Below are 13,518 nucleotides of genomic sequence, written 5' to 3' on the forward strand. Positions count from 1 at the left end.
CCTGGGGACTCACACTCACATATCACAACCCTGCACCCAGCAACATCACCAAGCCTGCCTAAAAAACTACAGTAGTAAGGAAACATCTGGAAATGGATTTCTGGATTAAATATATATAGTTTGCTTATTGTTTAATGACTATCTGTTGTCTATGCTTACGAGAAGAACATGCCTATATATCTCACTGTGACACTCAGATTTCCCTCTTGAATCTTCTGAAGTTCCCAATTTCCAGACTCAGCACTAGCATTACTCGTAACTAAATTCCCTTAAGTCCTCTTGGACTTATTCTCAAGTCATTGTATACAGGATTGCAGGTTAGTATGCTGGACCAATGAGAATTCTCATAAGACCATTAAGGACAGAAGATAAAATTACTTAACTGTACCACTAAGTGACAGAGAGACTAAAATAAGTAGCTGCTATCCTTACATGATGTGGATTTTACTAGATGTGACCACTGCATTATTGTGATCTGCAAACCCTAAGCAGGCAATATGAGCCAAAAATCTGTGTGAGGGGGCTGCATTTTGTATATCAATTCCAACCAACTAGTAGGGTTGCCAGGTTCTCCCTGGCCACTGGCAGGGGATGGGGGTGGGGTAGGGTTGCCAGATCCAGGTTGGGAAACACCTGGCAATTTGGGGATGGATCCTGGGGTTGACAAGGACCTCAGTGGAGTACAGTGCCACAGAGTCCAGCCTCCAAAGCATCCATTTTCTCCAGGGGAACTGATCTCTGTAGCCTGGAGATGAGCTGTAATTCTGGGGGGGTCCCCAGGTCCCATCTGGAGGCTGGCATCCCTACCAACCAGCCAATTCTTTGGCTGCAAACTTAAATGTACACTTATGTTGCCCACACCAAGTTACACAACAGGATCTATCCATTAACATCTGGTGGAACGATATACTGTATGACCTGATTTGTGGGATTTGTTCATTGCTTCATATTATTCACTTAACAACAACTCTGCAAACACGAAGATCTGTTTTATTTTTTCAGATCTTTTCTACAATTTAAAACTATATATTTAACTCATGTACCTATCCTTTCCCAGTTAAATTCTAAATAAATCATACCCTGGTAATTGTCCATCACACACACACAAAAGTTAGCAGTCAATTTCTCATAGTTCAAGAACTTTACTGAAGCAGCTGTAACCAGATGTGCACTTTTAAATTAAGCACAGTAAATCATTGTGTTATGACAGCCTGCTGGAATGCAGCAGCACTACTACAGCTGCCAGCACGGATGTTCAAAAATCAATAGTTTTAAAAATCAAGATGCCCTGAAGCAGTAGATTTCTAAAGGCAAAAATTACAATATCTTTTGTCTATATGTATCCCCAAAAATGTGGCAGTGTAATTAGTACTTTGGTTTAGCTTTTGCAGTGTGGATGGGCAACATAGCTGCCATATGGGACAGCTGCCATATATATATATTTAATGCATGGTGTTGGGAGAAAGTGATGGCTTGGCTTGCCGATGGATGCCTGAACCCAACACTCTCCTTCCCCACTGCACTTATCTATAACAGACTAATTAGGTGAGAATGGGCAAAAAAGGAGGGGGTAAAGTCCAAGTAGGCTCTGAAGACAACAAAAGCCTGAGAAAATTCTTCTCAAGCAATAACAGGAGCAGAGCCTTTTAAGAGGAAGCAGAAGAGGGAGGTAAAATGGCTACAGGGGAAGCATGAGGCTCAGAGCATTTCCAAAATGCTAAAGAGCTTGCTACAAAGCAAAATATCTTGACCCTCTTGGAAGAGCAACAAAAAATTCTGCTTTCCAAAGTGGAATCTCTTATAACCTCCCCGTTTAATGAAATGAAGGAAAATTTAACAGAAGTTGCAAATACAGCAATGGAGATGGCTCTTACTAAACAGACAGAGATCCAATGCCTGCAACGTAATGAGTTGTTGTTGAAAGCAAAAATTCAAGACCTTGAGAACAGAGCACACGGGAATAATCTGCGTTTTCACGGATTTGTTGAAAAAGTGAAAGGCACAGATGCATCTCTATCTTTATCAGGGTAGCTAAAGTCCTACAGCTGGAAGAAGGAATCCCTCTACTAATTGAAAGAGCCCACCGAATCGGTCCTTTACAAGACAGGCATTCAAAATTTCCTCAAGATATCATAGCTTGCTTCCTGCATCATAGATCAAAGGAGAAAATTCTACGTGTGGCACGGGAAAAGGGCTTTTTGCCTTTTTCAAGAAAGGAAAAGGGCTTTTTGCCTTTTTCAAGAAACCCAGGTACAAGTCTTTCAAGATATATCAGCAGAGACTTTGGGAAGGCAACAGCAGCTTAAACCAGTCACAGAAACTTAGCATAAACACAACATCAGATATAAATGGGGCTGCCCATTTAAACTGATAGTGAGACAGAAAGGCTCCTTTCTCACAGCCACTAATGAATCTCAGAGCATGAAACTACTAGAAACCTTCAACATCGATCCCTTCTCTGAAACAGTGAAAAACAAGCAACAACGAAGACAATATTAAAACTTGAATGTCAGTGGAAGATGATCAAGACCCTTTCTGAAAAACAAACTTACTACTTGAAATATAGCAACCCATACTGTTTTGCCAATTATACTTTTAGCTACATACTACAATGTGGTCCTAGGTTCAGTCTGATACACCTGTATAATATGGGTAATGGAAACTTCTGATAAGTATGGTATAATATAGTAGCTGTTAAATATGCAAGTCTTAAAGTTAAGCTATACATAAAGCAGTGTGTGGGGGGTTATGTTGGTAATTCTTTTTCCTCCATCAAATACACCACTCCAGATAAGTGGCCATTCATAGCCTCTTGGGAAATAAATTATTTCTATGTCTGTTGTTCTTTACCTCTAAGGAGATAAGTTATCCCTTTCCCCCTATACGTTTTGTGTGAAAATGAGCTAATGGTTTTCTCCAGGTGAACTGATCTCTATCGGCTGGAGAGCAGTTGTAATAGCAGGAACTCTCCAGCTAGTACCTGGAGGTTGGCAACCCTAACCTCATAGCTTTTCAAAGTTGGCACTTCCTGAAGGAGCAGGAAGGGGGAACAAGATCTCTTGGGCAGCTCTATAGCCAAGGCGCACATGAGGGAGTGCCAGAGAACAAGTTGGGATGTCATCTCATATAAAACCATATGTTAAATTAACTGTAGCTATTGAACCAACAAACCATGGTTTCATTTCCTGGTTTCATGGGTCCTAAATAATCTTATTGAAAGGGAAAGCAGCATGGTATAACCCAGCCTTGTCAGATCTTCGAAGCTATGACAGGTTGGCATTTGGAAGGGAGACCACTTCTCTGCAGAGGAAGGCAATGGCAAACCACCTCTGCTTCTCATTTGCCTTGAAAGCCCCTTGCTGGGGTCACTGTAAGTCAGCTGTGACTTGACGGCACTTTACACACACAAATAACCTTATTGGCAATTGGCCCTTATTCAGATACTCATACCAACCATAGCTGAATGAAGCCATGTGTTTCATGATATGCCTTTAAGTTTTAACAACAGAGTTACCAACCTCCAGGCAGGGCCTGGAATTCTCCTGGAATTACAACTGATCTTCAGAGTACAGAGATCAGTTCCCCTGGAGGAAATGATAGATTTGGAGGGTCGACTCACATTTCCACTGACCTATCCTCTACAAACTCTAATCTCCCCAGGCACCACCCTCAAATCTCCCAGCATTTCCAAAGTTGGAGCGGACAACATTGTTAACAAACCCAATCCTATGCAGTCTTATGAGCAATTAAACCCACTGAAATCAATAGAGGCTTACATATGCCTGTAATCTTGCACCCAACAAATTCGTTGGGTTCATTAATATATTTACGGTTTTTTATTGTGTTTCCTTACTTTTTGTATCTTTTCATTCATGTAGTCAGCCCCGCGTTCACCCAGACCATCCTCTCTGGTGTTTGATTAACAATCAAGGAGCCATCTCATTAACAGACATTTTTCCCTCTCACCTAGAAAGAGGTGTTAATTCTTCTCCTCTTGCCTTCCCTACCATAAGAATACCCCCTGTGTCAAGACTGGCCTTTAGCCCACCTTGGTTGGAAGGCTGGAGCCCTATCACTGTCCAAAGGATGGCTACCGTACAACTTCTCACCCAGGAGATCAGATGTGCATATCAACTTGTTCAGCCCCTGTAGTATGTGGCCTTATGCCAGAGAGGCCTCAGCCATGCCAGATGGATCGTGTGAGTTGGTTAGGGAAATGAGTTCAACTTATTTGCATCAGGGACTTCTGTTGCTTTTACTTGCCAGTTCCCCTTTTCCCCAACTGTATGGCCAAATCCATTGCTGTTCACCTTTGCAGGGTACATATGCAGCTTAAATTCCAACCCAGTGGCTAACACGCCTCAGCCCTCCCACCGAAAGCCAAGCAACCACTCCGTCCTTCCATTTCTGGGTGAAAGAACAGATCACTCTGCACTGACACCTAGTCAATATTGCAGTCATGTTTACCTTGATTTTAATGCAAGCTTTTGAACATTTTCTTACCTTTAAACCAACCACCAGCAATTTCTGTACCTTTTGCTTCTTTTTGTTGTGTGTGTGTGTGTGTTCCCCAGAAGTTTTAAAATTCTGCCCAGGCATTAAATATCTCAGATTTACCTCACTCATCCAGGCACACTTCTTGAAATAAAGGAAGTGCTGCAAGGGAAATCGAGAGGAAGTGTTTGCCAATGGAATCAAGGGGGATTGTCTGTACTCCCCCTCATTAAGAACCCTCATAATTGAACGGCTGGCACGGTTTACTGTATCTGGACTGTTCAGGGGGGTAGGAGGGCCAAGCAGACAGGCAGAAGGGTATAAAGTTGCACAGGTCTGTGTGCCACCCCAGGGAGAAGCCCTCAATCAACCCCCCTTAACTCCAAACAACTTCCACTGCAGTACCTACTCTGCATAGGCCTAGGCTGCAAGAAAATTAAAAGTGGCTTAAGACAGCTCTTTCTCCCCGTAGCGTACACACAAACACCTATTTGTTCAATGATCATCTGCAAAGGCTGCTTAACATTAACAGAAGTGGGATGAATACACACATTGTAAGCACCAATTCCCCCTTTAACTTTCTGAAAAATAATTGTCACAGCATTAAGTTATTAACTAACTACTTTTCAACTACTGTTAGAACTGTTGGGTTAAGGAATCACTCCCACTTCTCCAGCTGGCCAGCTGTATGCCTCTGGCCTGGGCTGTCATCTGGAGTGCTTGCTTCCTCCTCAGACTTTAGCTGTCGAGAGTTAGCTCTGCCAGAGAGCTCTTAGGCGGCTGACCCACTCATCTGTCTGCAGTGTAAGATGGTTTGGGTGAGGGAGAAGAAGATGTGGGGGTTGTCCCCATGGTGACCTCTGGGGTGGTGTTTGGTTTCTGCAGTTTTCTCCAGATGGGGCAAGGTAGAGCAATAATCTTACATATCCAGTAAATTTGATTAAACAGATCCCCCCCCCCAATTCCTCATGAGTGCCAGAGAGCAGCTTTTACTGTAACAATGACAAAATAAAGAAATCAGAGCATCTTGGAAACATCTTGTGCATGTTTGTTAGCAAAATAAACTAACTTAAGACTGAAGAACAGGATAGGAAGAATCAAGCTTTTCTACCTAAATCGACTAAGTACTCAAAAATCTTCACTGATAATTAAAATCCAGGGATCAAAAAGAATTATTTCCTTTGCAGCTCTGCTGTATTTATGGAATGGGCAATAAGAATGCTGAATATTGTATATTTTAATATGCAACTTCAATTCTCCCACCCTACCCCCAATAATTGTCATTACTGAACTTCTGGCAACTTAATACATATTTTTCCTTGTCTAGTACCTAACATTTAATGGAGCTCTAAATGTCATATATGGCCGTGTCAGCTCCTCTTCCCTCCTGTTCTCAGGGTGCCGCATAAACAAAACTTACCCTACAGTAAAGATTTCACAATGAAATGTCTGTCAACAAAAAGCTTCGCTTCCTAGACATCTAGGCTCAACAAATGTACATTCTTCTTGAGAGGTTTTTTTGGTGTTTTTTTTTTTCCAATATCCAGTCACAGTAAAGATAGGTTTTGATTTGAGCCTTAAAACCAGTGCCTAGCACTTGGTTCCCCTGTTTCTGTAGTAAACGTCTATTCAATATCCCTCCATCCTCATACAAACCTAACAGAAAAGCTTGCAAAGTGGTGTGCAGTAACAGAATAAGTGTCAGCAAACCAGCACTGGGTGGTGACCTTGGCTTGTTATCTGCAGTACAGTGTGCGGTAATGAACATTACAAAAAAGGTGACGTGTCTATTTCCAAATTTTCAAGGAGTTCTTTCCCACATTACATAAAATTCCTTAAAGCTACCATATTGAAGCTCATGGTCCAAGCACACATGCAAAATCCTTTTTCTTTCGCAACTTTCTAACAGGCCCATGGAGCTCACGACTGGCACATCACACAAAACGACAGTGCTGAAGTCGTCATGTCTCCCAGTCTACATTCGAAACCCTATGGTGGGGGTGGGGGTATACAGATGCAGCTTCTGTACCTTTCTTCCCATGGGCTAACAGCAGCTTGGGCCAGAAGGAGAGAGAAAACAGTATGGGAGAACACTAGCAAGCACTTGGCTCCCCCCAACCCCCATTTTATTTAAACACTTGGAGTGCTGTGTGAACATTCAAAGGGAAATGATTTTAAATCATTTGGAAGTTTTCTCCAGGCCAAATCTCCCACTCAAGGATACCATAAACTGTTATGGACTTAAGCTGGCCAATTTCTCTACCCACCCCCTTTTCCCTTCCCTTCTGCTTTTACTGACACTCAACTGGTCCCATCATGATTTGTTTCCTGGAGGTCAATGCATTTTGTCCTGACCAAGCCACTGGGGGAAGGAGAGGACAGTTCTTGTCCTTTAATTTACAAATTAATATTTTATTGCATATCCCACAGCATGCAGGAACCCCAGCTTGCTTATGGTGGTCCCGAATTTGCTAACAAATGTACGAAGCAAGGTCCTACTTTGCCCTGCTAATAGGACTATCAAGCTTGCTGTTAGAAAGACTGACAATATTTGTTTTATTAATTTTACTTTTTAAACACATAGGGCTTACTTGTAGGTTTGGGCTGCTTTTTGCCACCACACCTGTGTCCCAACTTGCTTGCTACTAAATGATTATACACTCAGTGAATGGGGATTCAAATAACACCCTTTAGAGATGTGGCCTTCAACCAAAGGCTCAATACTAGGGTTGCCGTGTGCCTGCTGGAGGCAGGAGATTTCCCACCCTCAGTAGGCCTTGCCTGCTAGCACTCCAGAAGCCAGAAACAGAATTTTTAAAAAACTGCCATCAACAATGTTGTGACTTCACTCCCGGGAAGATCCAGAAGTGACATCATGCCTTTTTAGGAATTGGCAGAAACTCTACGGTTTCACTCCTATAGAGTGAAACCATACAGTCACTCCTACAGAGGCAGGACATCACTTCTCGGTTACCTCAGAAGTGACTGGGGGAGAGCTGTCAGCTGTGGCATGACAAATCCTTGCCCTCCGGTCTCCTGCTGGTTGCCATGACAGGCCTGGCAACTCTACTCAAGACCCTGCTTTGCCACACTGGAGCCACAAGTTCCTATCGAGCAACTTTTTTTACTGCTTTTTAAACAACTCACAACTATTGCGTGTGTGTGTGTGTGTTAAGTGCCATCAAGTCGCTTCCGACTCATGGCGACCCTATGAATGAAAGTCCTCCAAAATGTCCTATCTTTGACAGACTTGCTCAGGTCTTGCAAATTGAGGGCTGTGGCTTCCTTTATTGAGTCCATCCATCTCTTGTTGGGTCTTCCTCTTTTCCTGCTGCCCTCAACCTTTCCTAGCATGACTGTCTTTTCCAGTGACTCTTGTCGTCTCATGACGTGACCAAAATACAATAGCCTCAGTTTAGTCATTTTAGCTTCTAGGGTCAGTTCAGGCTTGATTTGATCTATAACCCACTGATGTATTGAGAGCAAGTATACTATGTCTTCAGTCTCTTGCTGTACAGACGCTGAGAGGCACAGCAACGTTATGTCACCTTCCAGTGGAAATGATTTCTTGTTAGCAAAGGTAGGCTAATAGATCCTCCCTCCCTGCAAGTGAACTCCCTGGCCTTCTCGCCCACCCCTGCCCATCAGGCCTCCTACGTCACATACTTGAAGCACAGAGACACATCTCCCTGAAAAAATGGATCGTTTGCAGGTAGGAGGGGCTTCAAATTCAAGCACAGAGAAGGATCACTGGATGCCTAGCAGTGGGCTGTATAGCCAGGCTGAACTCTGCCAGCTGAGGTGAACTTTTACAAGGAGGTGAAAGGAACACTTAAATGCCTGTGCTTGGTTGTTCATCCCTATGGCACACTTCCCAGCACTTGGCTTTTCTTCTCTCTGGCTCTCTTGGTCTGTTACCCATGGTCCAGACCTTGACACCAGTGATGTCATAACACTGGTTCTTCATCTTCCTGTCATGCAATTCTGATGTCATGTGACTTCCTGTCATATCCTTGCAGCCACCTAGGTATTAAAAACAAGCCCTAAGCCTGGAAAGGCTTTAAAACGCTCATCAAGAGGACTTCAAACTCTACCTCTTAACTGTCACACAAATACACTGAAGTATTACAGGGGTGGCATTTTCCCCCATGAAGTATCATTTTTACCATTCCTTCTTTGTTTTAGATAACCAAGCACATGTTAAGAATAGAATGGAGCATGTACCGAGGCTCTCACACCAGCATTCACCCATGACAGAAACAAGTGTCATAGAGAAATTTACTGCAGAAGAACAGAATAACATTACAGTGCTTGGTTTTGCTGTAAGGTATAATGCTTTTCCTGCTGTGACAATAAAAAGGACTTTCTTAGCCCTACTTTTTGCTTACATCGGCCAGCAGCAGGTTGGATGCAGATTTGTGGAATGGTGAAGGGAGAGGGGAAACCTTTCCCAATTCTTCTCCCAACATAACAACCATTTATCCTTGCTCCTTAAATTCTGATTAATTGGGTAGTGCCAGGATCCAGGTCCCCATACTCATTCTGTGCCAGTGGAAAGTTAAAAGCATTCCCACAGCCAAAAAAGAAAAAAAGCAGTAAGCCAGGCGGCCTTCTCACCATGCATGCTTTTTCCTCAAGAGGCACACTGCTAGTTATTTATAAGAACAGTAACTCTTCACACAAGATCAACCAAACCCCCTAATGCAAAGTGTTCTGCTGTCCAAGAAATAACTATACTGCTGTCTAAGAAATAACTACTCTAGTGCTGAACAAATATTTGGGGAGCAAATCAAAGTAACCCAATTTCAGAAAAGGGGTTGAGGCCATGGCTACCGAACAGAAGAACAGAGCAATTCCTGTCAGACAAGTTTGCTTCTACAAACATAATCAGACTGAGCTGTCAGAATACTGTGAAATTCAGCAATATTCAAAATCAGTTGAAAGCAAACTTTATAGTCTGTAATATCAATAGGGCCAGCCTTGGGCAAAGTAGGGATTTCCTCCGGTATGCAGAAAACATCCACTGGTAAAATTAAAACAATAATGCCAGCCCCCATGTGGGACCTGGGGATCCCCTGGAATTTCAGCTCATCTGCAGAATACAGAGATCAGTTCCCCTGGGAAAAAATGGCTGCTTCGGAGGGTGAACTCTATGGCATCGTACCTCACTGAAGTCCTTGTCCTCCCCAGGCTCCACCCCCAAATCTCCAAGAGTTTCCCAGCCTGGATCTGGCAACCCTACCCACACATCCCCTGCCAGTGGCCGGGGGGGGGGGGGACCTGGCAACCCTAATAATGCATCATGTGATTTCAGTGATCCTCCTGTGGAATTAAAATCAGTTTGGATGCATATGTGGACAACAGCCTTTCCCCACCTTACCTAGTCATGGGCAAACTCCTCTCAATGCAATTTGGAATCAACTTTGCATGTCTGAAATTTTTTGGAAAGTGTTCAGAAAAAGCTTGTCTGTTTTCCAAGAGTTCCTTCCTTAATATTAGCACTTATGGGCTGATGATGTCTCGACCATGCACCTCATTGCATTTCCTCTTGGGAACTACAGTTCTTAGCACCAGCAATGATAGCAAGCTGCTAGGAAATTCAACTACACACAACATATCAAAAATCCCTTTGGGAAGGTTTTACATCTGGATGAGGGTCAGAGAATCACATAAAATATCTGCAAGAGACAAAGAAATGACCCAAATATACTCACCAACACAAGGAAGTTCTGGACATGTTCCCAGTGATTGAATTCACAGCAAGCAACTCACTGAGTGAAAGTGGTGAATACTACAGAACTTCTGCATGTGGAACTACCACCAAAATCACACATGTTCATGTAGTTTCATGGCAATCAACAAGAGTTTCAATAAAAGTGAAGAGCTAACATTAAGGAATTTATACTTGTGCTTGCAACCCTCAGCATATTCCTCAGTAACTGCAGCATCCTATGCTATAGGGTTTTAAAAATCAATACAAGCACCTTGAATTGAGCTCGGAAGCTTGTTGTGAGCCAGTGTAGGTGGAAGAAGACTGGAGTGACATGGTCCCTCTGACCCCCTCCTCTCAGCTTTCTGGTTCCCGCATTGTGTACCAGCTGTAGCTTCCAAACACTCTTCAAGGGCAGCACCACACAAAGCACACTGAACCAGTCTAATTTAGATAGGACCAGGACCTGTACCACGGTGACAAGATCTTTCTGTCCAGGAAAGGTTGCAGCTGGATTACCAACTGAAGCTGGTGAAAGGCATGTCTGGCTACAGCTGCCACTGCTTATCTAACAGGAGGCCCAGATCCATCAGTACCCCCAAGCTATGAACCTGCTTCTTTAGGGAGGACTGCAACCCCATCCAAAATAGGAGACACCCCAATTCCTGGTTCAATTCTTCTGTCCACCAGTAGCATCTCCGTTTTGTCAGCATGAAGTTTCAGCCTATTCGCTCTCATCCATCCCAAAACTGCCTCCAGGCACTGGTTCATGGCTTCTGCAGCCACTCTGGAATCCACTGGAAGCACAAGATAGAGCTGAATGGCATCTACATACTGGTGACAACCCAGCCCAAATCTCCAGATGACATCTCTCCCAAAAGTTTCATGTAGATGTCATAAACCATGGGGGACAAGATGGAACATTACGGGCAAAGAAGAAAGCAGCAGTCCTCCAGCACCACTGTCTAAAACCTACCTTCCAAATAAGTCTGAAACCACTGCAGAATGTTACCTCTTAGTCCCAACTCTGAAAGGCAATCCAGAAGGATACCATGATTGATGGTATCGAAAGCCAGTGAGAGGTCAAAGAGGGTCAAAAGGGTTGCACTCCACTTATCCATTTCCCTGCACTGGTCATCCACTAGGGCAACCAAGGCTGTTTCAGTCATATAGCAAGGCCTGAGACCATACTGGAAAGGCCTAAACTATCCACTTCATTCAGGAATCCCTGGAGCTGTCTTGCCACTGCTCATTCAATCACCTTGCACTACTTCTTGTTTCAACACAGGCAGCGCCACCCCTGTCTCTCAAACACTTTTTCTACCTGCAACTGTTTTCAAGCATGTTCTGATTTGAAGGAAACGTAATACACATACCAGTATACAACAGGTTCAGCCACCACCAACTTTTAGAACACATTGTGTCATTCCCAACCACTGTGATAATGGGAATTACTGCTACTGGTATCCTTGGCCTACTAGTTTACACATTATGTTTCATTACATGAGTGCATTGGCATATACTTAAAACATATATTGTTTGAACTATCCCTCAGTAAGAGATTCAACTTTCACACACGTGTAAAACACACATGTAATTTGCCTTCTGAAAACATTCTGCATCTCAAATCTTAGCTGAAGCTATCAATTTTACTTCCTTCAACATGGTCTACTGCAAACATCTCAGCCAAGATGAGGGGATGGAGCTGAAATTGGTTCCCAGTTACTTATTCTTTTTTACGTACAGCAGGGGTGTTAAGCATAAAGTCCCAGGACCCTAATGGGACCTTGGGATTTCCATTATGGCCTGTAGTACCCAACAATACAATTCATTCATTTTCAGGATCAAATGGCAGGCTAGTGCACAGGTACACTTATAAAAGCTCCAACCTGCTATTTAAGAACAGAGCAACGGTCCCCTCTAGTTCAGCATCCTGTTTTACACAGTATTTCAATCCTGTCATGTGAATAAAGACAACTTTGCTGGAAATCAGAATTCTTTGCTTTGAGAAGTTGAGGCAGATAGAAACCTGACTTTAGCAGTGAATCCTCTTTCAAAATTCTTTGGGTTTATCCTAGAAAAAAACCTCTGTAAATAAATCAAACAAACACGTCATACACTTGTACTGGATGATGAGCATCAGGTTGAAGAACAGGTTCATCAAACGGATTCAAAATTGATTTTTGTGCCGTGGAACACAGGCAGGATGGTGCTGCTGCAGTCGTCTTGTTTGGGGGCTTCCTGGGGGCATCTGGCTGGCCACTGTGTGAATAGACTGCTGGACTTGATGGGCCTTGGTCTGATCCAGCAGGGCTTTTCTTATGTTCTTATGATTTTTTGTTTTAGTTGAAAAATCACAGTTGTGACACCAAGACATTTGGGGTAGGGGTGGGGGGGAGGAAGGATCTGGCCCTCCGGTTCATTTGGGTCTTACATCCTTAAAGTAAAGCATAAATGAATTTCAAACCGCACCTTGAGAAAGAGAGCGCAATTGAAAGAATCTGTCCTGATCGTTCTCATACTGAAGCTGGAACTGGGAGATACTTTCATAAGCAGAAATGTTAACACCGCCAGAAGTTACTCTGCAAGATGAGGAAGACAGAAGAAGGAGCAGTGACCTTCGCTCCAGCGATTAATTACAAAAGCCAGCCTCCAAGCAACAAAACAAAAGTAGCTGTTTTGCACCGCACGCTAACCATAATCCCTTTCGTTTTGTTCTTCCCCGTCACCTCAGTGCCTGGCTTCAAACAGTCCCTTCAGACGCTCTGATTCCCTTCGCTCCCTTATTAATCAACAGAAAAGCCACCGCAGCCTCCAAGGCAACCTGCCCACGGCACACCCGCAGAAGTCGCTTTCATCACCCAGGCTGGAACAAACCGCAGCAAACGCAAGAAAGCGCTTTTGCGCCTGCCCGGCCAAGGGAACCCCCGGTCTTCGGCATTCATTCACCAACGGAAAGAAAGTGCCTTACCCCCTCCACGTGGTCTGCCTGCCTATACATATTATCTGACAACTCCTCGTCTCTGTAGAGCTTTTTGCTTGGCTAGATTGAATGCTAACCCTTCTATGGTAATGCAGGGCAGAATCCTGAATATACCATACTCAGACAGGATCTGCCCTTGCTCTTCTGGCTCTATTGACTCATTAGCCCATGCCCTTTTGGAAGGCCGCTTTTACGAGGAACTTCGATCGCACTATATTTCCCCCCTTTTAATATACAAATCCAATGCCTCTGTGACTGACATAATGCCTTTTTTACTAAGCGACAGGGACCCCAAGGCTACACTGTCAGTGGCAAGATTTGTTTCAGTCCT

This window comes from Euleptes europaea, chromosome 15 (genome assembly GCF_029931775.1).
Source record: "Euleptes europaea isolate rEulEur1 chromosome 15, rEulEur1.hap1, whole genome shotgun sequence".
Lineage (NCBI taxonomy): Eukaryota > Metazoa > Chordata > Lepidosauria > Squamata > Sphaerodactylidae > Euleptes > Euleptes europaea.